Source organism: Miscanthus floridulus, chromosome 2 (genome assembly GCF_019320115.1).
Source record: "Miscanthus floridulus cultivar M001 chromosome 2, ASM1932011v1, whole genome shotgun sequence".
Taxonomy (NCBI): domain Eukaryota; kingdom Viridiplantae; phylum Streptophyta; class Magnoliopsida; order Poales; family Poaceae; genus Miscanthus; species Miscanthus floridulus.
This window is the reverse complement of record NC_089581.1, coordinates 31,927,781-31,936,673: the sequence shown is the minus strand read 5'-3', so window position 1 is coordinate 31,936,673 and position 8,893 is coordinate 31,927,781.

The following is an 8,893-nucleotide window of genomic DNA, read 5'->3' as shown; positions in this document are numbered from 1 at the left end:
CTTCTCTAGCATTGAAATCAACCAAGTATAGATTCCCATATCTAAATCCTTTGAATATCATGTTAGAGCCATCTACACTTATAATCTCTACATCATCCACACCAAATATGCACTTGAAACCAAGATCACACAATTGAGCTACTGATAATAGGTTGAAGTTCAAGCTCTCTACTAGTAGCACATTGGAAATGCTCAAGTCATTAGATATTGCAATCTTACCAAGTCCTTTGATCTTGCCTTTGCCATTGTCACCAAATGTGATGCTATCAATCCCATAGCTCTTGTTTTCATTGATTGAATTGAACATTCTTGGATCACCGGTCATGTGTTGTATGCACCCACTATCAAGCACCCAATGCCTTCCCCCGGCTTTATAATTGACCTACAAAAGAGGATCAATTCCTTTTAGGTACCCAAACTTGCTTGGGTCCTTGAAGGCTAGTTACCAAGGTCTTTGGTACCCAAATGGTCTTCTTCTTTGGGCCCACAATTGGTGTACCAATGAACTTAGCCTTCACACCATTAGCACCCTTAAAAAGTATGTAACAAGAATCAAATTTAATCGAGGATACATTAGGTAGCTTGTTCTTGTTAATCTTGCAATTTTGCTCTATATGCCCAACTTGCTTGCATCTATTGCAAAACCGACCATTGCCCTTCACAAAGCTAACTTTGGGAGTGATAAAGGCCGCCTTGCCTTTCTTAGGGGTATAGCCTAATCCCTCTTTGTTGAGAGAAAACCTTTGGCTACCCAAGCACTTTAGCAAGCGGGCTTCTCCACCATAGGCATTGCCTAAGGCACGAGTGAGCTCATTCACCTCCTTCTTAAGGGTCTTATTTTCCACCATTAGTGAGGTTTCACAAGTGAGACCATCATTCAAAGGTGAAGTAGAAGTGGTAGTGCTACAAGAAGTGTTAGTGGGAGCAACAAAATTAGATTCATCAATAAGATCACATGTTAGTCCCACATCATATGATATAATCACTTGCTCCTTCTTGGCTTCCTCCACTTTGACTTGCTCAATGAGAGAGGAGTGAGCCTTTTCAAGCTTAGAGTGAGCTTTGCCAAGCTTCTCATGGGCTTCCATTAGCCTCTCATGAGTGGCATTGAGCTCATTAAAGGATTGCTCAAGAAATTTTATTTTCTTGCGCAATTCTTTGCACTCTTTTCTCTTCATCTAATTGTAAGCGTGCACTTGCTCACACATGTCTAAGAGCTCCTCCTTAGTGTACTCCTCATCCTCATCATCATCATTATCATTCCTACAAGAGTCACTTTCACATTCATCATCATCACTCTCATCATAATTTACCTTGGTATGCTTTGCCATGAGACATGTCGATAGAGTGTCGAAGATGGAGAGCTTCTTGTTGATGGTGATACTTGCTAGTGCTCTCTTGATAGATTTCTTATCATCATCACTAGAGCTATCACCATCCGAGGAACCCTCACTATCCCAAGTGACTACATAGCCTCCACCCTTCTTCTTCTTTTGGAAGGTCATTCTCTTCTCCTTCTTCTCCTTTTTTTCATTTTTATCTTTCTTGTGCTTCTTCTTCTCATCTTCATCATTATCACTATTGTAGGGACAATTTGCTACAACATGATTGGGGCTCTTGCAATTATAGCATCTTCTCACATACTTTTTGCTCTTGGTGTGATCTCTTCTCTTTCTTGCACCATAGCCCTTCTTCTTCATAAATTTGCCCATCTTGCGCACAAATAGAGCCATGGCTTCATCATCAATGTCACTAAGATCATCATCATCACTTGATTCTTTCTTTGACTTGCCTTTATTCTTGGATGATGATGAGCTAGCCTTAAATGCTACACTCTTCTTCTTCTTGTCCTCTTCTTCCTTCTTGTCCTCCTTGTTATCCCCCTTCCTTTCCACACGGTATGTCTCTTATGTCATGACATCACCTAGTACTTAGTTGGGGGTAATATCCTTCAATCCTCCTCTTATGATGAGCAATCTCAACATCTCAAATCTTGGAGGTAGGCACATCAAGAATCGATGAGAGACATTATCATTTGATCTTCTCTCCTAATGCCTTCAAATCATTGACAATGACTTGCAATCGATGAAACATCTCCGAAATGCTCTCATCATCCTTCATCTTGAAACTTGTCAACTTGTCCTTGAGGATATACAACTTGGCACTCTTCACCGCCGGTGTGCCCTCATATGTTTCTTCCAATCTTTTCCACACCTCATTTGCTCTTTTGCAATCCTTGATTTGCTCAAACACCTTGGAATCAATGGCATTGTATATGGTGTTGAGAGCCATTGTATTGCATTGCCTATTGATCTTATCTTGGTTGGTGGGATCATCGGGATCGATGATAGCATAATCATTCTCGGTCACTTCCCATACTTGATCATTGATTGAACCAAGATACATCCTCATCTTTCTCTTTCAATAATCATAGCATGTGCCATCAAAGAACGGTGGTTTGCCCCCCACATGGTTGAACACAACTTGAGCCATAATTTGACACCGAGGTTGTTAAGCCTTCAATCAAACGGTGACCACGGCTCTGATACCACTTGAAAGGTCCTAATATGGCTAGAGGGGGGGTTAAAAAGGCTATTTAAAATTCTACAAATCAACTAGAGCAATTTGATTAGTAAGACAAATAGCGAAATGTAAACTTACTCTAGCTCTACGAGGGTTGCAAGCCACCTATCCAACAATTCTAGTTGCAATGATTACTAGACACACAACTTGCTATGATACTACTCACTAAGAGCTCTCAAACTTGCTACACTAAAGAGCTCCACTAGATGAACTTAAATAACAAATTAAGCTCTCAATTCTAATTACACTAAAGAGCTTCCCACAACTAGTTTGCAAGAATATAAAAGAGTGAGTAGGGTGATTATACCGCTATGTAGAGGAATGAACCAATCATAAGATGAAGATGAAATCAATCACTGGAAGAATACCAAGGGGCAAGAGACAACCGATTTTCTCCCGAGGTTCACATGCTTGCCAACATGCTACGTTCCCGTTGTGTCGACCAACACTTGGTGGTTCGGTGGCTAAGAGATGTTGCACAAATCTCATCCATACAATTGGACACCGCAAGAACCTACCCACAAGTGAGGTAACTCAATGACACGAGCAATCCACTAGAGTTACCTTTCAGCGCTCCGCCTGGGAAGGTATAAATCCCCTTACAATCACCGGAGATGGCCACGAACAATCACCAACTCGTGCCAATCCTCCACCGCTGCACCAAGCCGTCTAGGTGGTGGCAACCACCAAGAGCAACAAGCGAAATCCGCAGCAAAACACAAATACCAAGTGCCTCTAGATGCAATCACTCAAGCAATGCACTTGGATTCTCTCCCAATCTCATAAAGATGATGAATCAATGATGGAGATGAGTGGGAGGGCTTTGGCTAAGCTCACAAGGTTGCTATGACAATGCAAATGGCCAAGAGAGTGAGCTTGAGCTGGCCATGGGGCTTAAATAGAAGCCCCCATGAATTAGAGTCATTGGGCTCCTCACTGCACTGAACACGGGCCAACCGGACGCTCCGGTCAGATTGACCGAACGCTGGACCTCAGCGTCCGGTCATGCGATGTGCGCCACGTGTCATCGGCTTCAAACGCCGATCGCTTGATTTCAACGGTCAAGTGATGACCTGACACGTCAGTTAGAAAGTGACCGGACGCTGGACCTCAGCGTCCGATTATTTCCAGTAAGGTTCCAAACGTGAATTTTCACGACCGGACGCGTCCGGCCATGCCCGACCGGACTCACCCAGCGTTCGGTCACTCAATGTCTTCTCTGTGCGCCTCACGTCTGCATACGTCAGCACTGACCGGACGCACCCTGCCAGCGTCTGGTCGTAGAGCGACCCAGCGTCCGGTCGTTTGACCGATGCCAGCGTCTTCGCTGTTACACCTGACCGGACGCACCGGTCCAACCGAGGCCAGCGTCCGGTCACTCCCGGTGACCTCCATCTTTTATGTCTAGGGCGCCGGTGGCACCGTCGGACTGTCCACACTCTATGGGCAGACACTCTGCCGGTGGAGTTTCCTACCCTTGCTCAAATGTGCTAACCACCAAGTGTATCACTTTGTGCACATGTGTTAGCTTATTTTCACAAACATTTTCAAGGGTGTTAGCACTCCACTAGATCCTAAATGCATATGCAATGAGTTAGAGCATCTAATGGCACTTTGATAACCGCATTTCAATACGAGTTTCACCCCTCTTAATAGTACGGCTATGTAACCTAAATGTGATCACACTCGCTAAGTGTCTTGATCACCGAAACAAAATGACTCCTACTATTTTTACCTTTGCCTTGAGTCTTTTGTTTTTCTCTTTCTTCTTTTTCAAGTTTAAGCATTTGATCATCAACATGCCATCACCATCGTCATGATCTTCGCCATTGCTTCATCACTTGGAGTAGTGCTATCTATCTCATAATCACTTTGATAAACTAGGTTAGCACTTAGGGTTTCATCAATTAACCAAAACTAAACTAGAGCTTTCACCTGTCTCATCTGGGGTTAGGGTTAGGATCACTTCTTTCTCGATTTCTTTTCTATTTTCTACCCCAAACTAGATCTACACCCTAGAAAGCCTGGCTCTGGTACCATTGTTAGACATGAGAATAATTCTAGGCGTAGATCTAGCGGGTAATGTCTTAACTTAGATAGAGAAACTTGCTTGGTGTACCTCGCCCTAGGTCATCGTTACCTAGAGCGGATCATGTCCGAGTCTCCTCGCGTCGGTGTAGTAGTTGCAATGGCGCGGTGCAATGACGGCGACCGACAGCAACGCGAGGTGCCACGCGATCCGGTGGTGACGCTTCCCGCCGCTTGAGCACTCCCTTGATCGGTAGGGTTAGAGCAGGAAGTGGGGATCATGGTGAACCTCGTGTCTACGCCCTAGCCCCCACCTCCCTCTAAATAGTGTAGCGCGACGAGGGCCCACCAACCTCGATTTTGGTTGGATGCCCCCGATCAGGACACCAGATCAAGGCCCGACTCGACCGTTGGGCCGAGTCGGATGAGATCAACACTAACACAATCTACTTTGTGTATGGTCGTCTATAATTTGATCCACAAGCTAGAAGACAAGCAGCCTGTTCGTTTGGCTATGGCTTGTCGTAAACGATCGTAAATTTTCAGCCAGAACAGTAATTTTCTCTTACACAAACCAGCCAGCAGTACTTCTTCACGAACCAGCAACGATACAAACCAGCCAACCGAACAGACTGAAGTACTATAATGTGAGAGGCTGCACTGGTGGACCTATAAACTCCTAAAGCAATAAGGTACTCATTAGTGTCACTGACACTGTGATCCTGCGCCCTGTTTGTGTGGCTTACACAACAAATCAACCAATAATACTTTTAGTCATGATTTATCAGCCAAGCGAACAGGGTTATGTAAGGCCCTGTTTAGTTTCTAAAAATTTTCACCCTAAAGTGTCACATCGAATCTTGCGGCACATGCATGGAGTACTAAATGTAAAACTAATTGCACAGTTCTCGGCAAAATCGCGAGACGAATCTTTTAAGCCTAACTAGTCCATGAAAAGCCTTAAATGCTACAGTAACCCCACATGTGCTAATGACCGATTAATTAGTATCATTAGATTCGTCTCGTAGTTTTTTTTATTAATATCAAAAACCCCTCCCAACATCTTTCTGACACATCGATGTGATACCAAAAAAATTTTATTTCGCGAACTTAACACACCCTAAAGCATGAAGCCTGTACAGCCGTACAGGTGTGGATAAGACCATGAGGGCATTATTCCTTGTTTCGTAAAACCACATAGCCCCGGGCGGCCCTATTTCCTACTACGCCTGCTCCCAGCTGCAAACCAAGCGGCTCACCAATTCCTCGAGCCCAACCCAGCTCACTCACGTCTTACTTTACCTCTGCCCTAAGCGCTCTGCTAGCTAAGATGTGATTCGACGGAGCTCACCTACCACCGCACATCCAGCAACGCGATGGTATGTGTAGACGCTTCCTGACGTGCCGCGCGCACTAGCCATGGAACGAGGTCGCCACGCCCGCTGCCGGTGCCCGGACACGTTGAGGCTCGACGACGCCAATGTGCATGGGACGCCGAAACGTCAAAACCTCACCGAACACCACGTGATCTCCGGAGCAAGTACATGCTGTCCACACTTGCGCACTACCCGGAAGAGGAACTCCGGGTGCCTGCCGTCGTCGTCGTCGTCACCTTTGCCCAGAGGAAACGGAGAAAAGGCGCGGGCGTAGTTAAAGCCTGCGCACTGTTTAATTTCGTGCGTGCACAGCAGCGCAATGGCACCGCCGCGCGCCGAGACATGTGTGGCGTGCACGTTGGGTCGCGATGGCAGGAAGCGAGCGCCGGCCGCCGGGCGAGCGTTGTGATGGGCTGATGGCCGCAATGCGTCATGATCACGTGCGAGCCCCAAACGCGAGACGTGGATTTTTTTTTAATAAAACACACTATAGCAGGTTCAGCAACATCCTCACAAAGGAAGGCAGGTTCAACAAACCGCGCCATGCACGCACAGATGAGAATTCTGGCAACAGAGGACTGTGCCGAACAAGAACGCACGGTCGCACGGATGAGAACCGGCAAGAGAGGAGAGGACTAGACCGGATGTCCGGCCGGATTGATGAAGATCAAATCATCTTACTGGCCGGATTGACGATGAAGATCAAATCATTTCTTACTGCCGAACAAGTTAATATTATCCTTTGAACGAACGTTAGCTAATGTGATGTGATGGGGTTTTACCCAATCGTCATTACAGGAAAAAAAGAATGAGCGAAGAAAGTGCAGGCCTGGATTTTTAGGCTTTCACCCAGACGCGCAGGCACTTTGGTGGACTGTCTTCCGATGGTTTCTCTTGTAATGAATCCCTTGGCCCAACGCAGGCACTGGTTTGGTCACAAAGAGCCCAGAAGAAATTCCGGAAAGCGAACGATCACGCTAATTTAGCCTATTTTAAACAGTAACGAACAACCCAATGGATCCCTTCTCAGTTTCACAAAAAAAAACATGAATCCCTTCTCGAGTTTTCGTCACCTACTTCTTCTTGATTTTTGCCGACCGGGCCGAGGGCCGCAGAGTCGTGAATTCAGCCCATAGGGGCGGAGAGACCCCTTCCATGCTCGTAAATTCCATTCTCGAATCTCGATGCCAATTCTGTTTTCATCTTAGAATGAAACATTTCGGTACGTGTCTATACCGATCTACCATTTCAAATTTTGTTATAAATGAAAATTATAGTCACATATGAATTTAGTCATAATCATTTTAAAACACATATAGAATTATGTTTAATAACATATAATTTAGAAAGTTCATATAATTACACATCAAATGAGAAATTACTTATTTTTTTAGCCGACACCAGATTGACCGGTATCGGTCCAAGTGGTGTGATTTGGTCTGTAAAAGGGTAATTTTACGTACAAGCTAACATCATTAGAGCGTCCCCAATGGTTTTTAAATAGCTAATTTAGAAAGAATTCTATTGACTATCAGGAAAAAGAACAAATAGCTAGCGACTGATAAATAGCTAGTCTAGCATGATCTCACAGAAACAATTATGTCACATCTCACATAACTCCTCATTGCAGTGTTCTTTTTTTATTATTTCAAAGCCCATCTAGCTAGCTATTTGTAAACTGCCATTGAGGACATCCTTGAGCCTCAAACTGACAGAAGGGCCAAAAAAAAGCAAAGAATTTAGTTTTGGAGTTAAATAGAAAAGTTCAAAACAAAAAGACCATCAAAGGAAAGATAACTTTTTTAGACTAAGGAGCTAATTTTGTCGTAAAAAAGAGGAACGGCGTTGGTCGATGTCCCTGCTTAGCGATGGCCTAGGCTGCGAAAACATCTTGGTGCGCACGCTTGTCTTATCTCATGGGCTGCAAAACTAAAAAAGGAGTGGCTAGTGTCTAGACATCCGGACGAACGCTGGCGCCTACTGCCCGCCCCCAAACAATAACATCAAACACGTCTGGTGTACTGAGACACATACATAACAATAACACGCACAAACCGTCAAGCATAACATTGACCGACACGACACGACATGACACCCATGTGACTCGACAGGACTCGAAAGGCTTGTATATGCATGCACCTCCTGCCCCGGCCGCCCACACAATGTTGCTGCGCCTGGCGGCATGCTGCTGCTGCCACGCCTATTGGGACGGCCTTATTGCTGCAGCGGTACGCATGCAGCTACTGCTACACATGCATGTGGGGGCCGCCGCGCTCGCTTCGCTTCCCGCACGCACGCGGGGACCACTACGCCCGAGGGGACCACCTGCTCCGCCTGTGCCCACTTCCTGTGCATCCTCATAGAACACTTGCAACATGTAGCATTTGCTGCAACATATGTCTGAAAACAGATGAAACATTTAGAACATACACTTGCAACATATGAGTATGGCCACTGCAACATATGCAACATCTAGATAAAATACTTGCAACATACGTTTGAAACAATTGAAACATTTGAAAACATACACTTGCAGCATACGTGTATTGCCACTGCAATATATGTAACACCCAGATAAAACACTTGCAACATACATTTAAAACAGTTGAAACATATGCTTGCAGCGTACGTGTATAGCAAGTGCAACATATGCAATATCCAGATAAACCACTTGCAACATATATTTGAAAACAGCTGAAACATTTGAAATATACACTTACAACATACGTGTATAGACATTGCAACATATGCAACATCAGATCTACTTTTGCAATATCCAAATAAAACATATGCAACCTACATCTAAAATGCATGAAACATACGGTTATGTGTGCTCATCTACTTGCTGTCGCTCAATAGAGGCTCGTTGACGCGGAGCTCAACGACGGTGCGAAGCTCAATGCCAC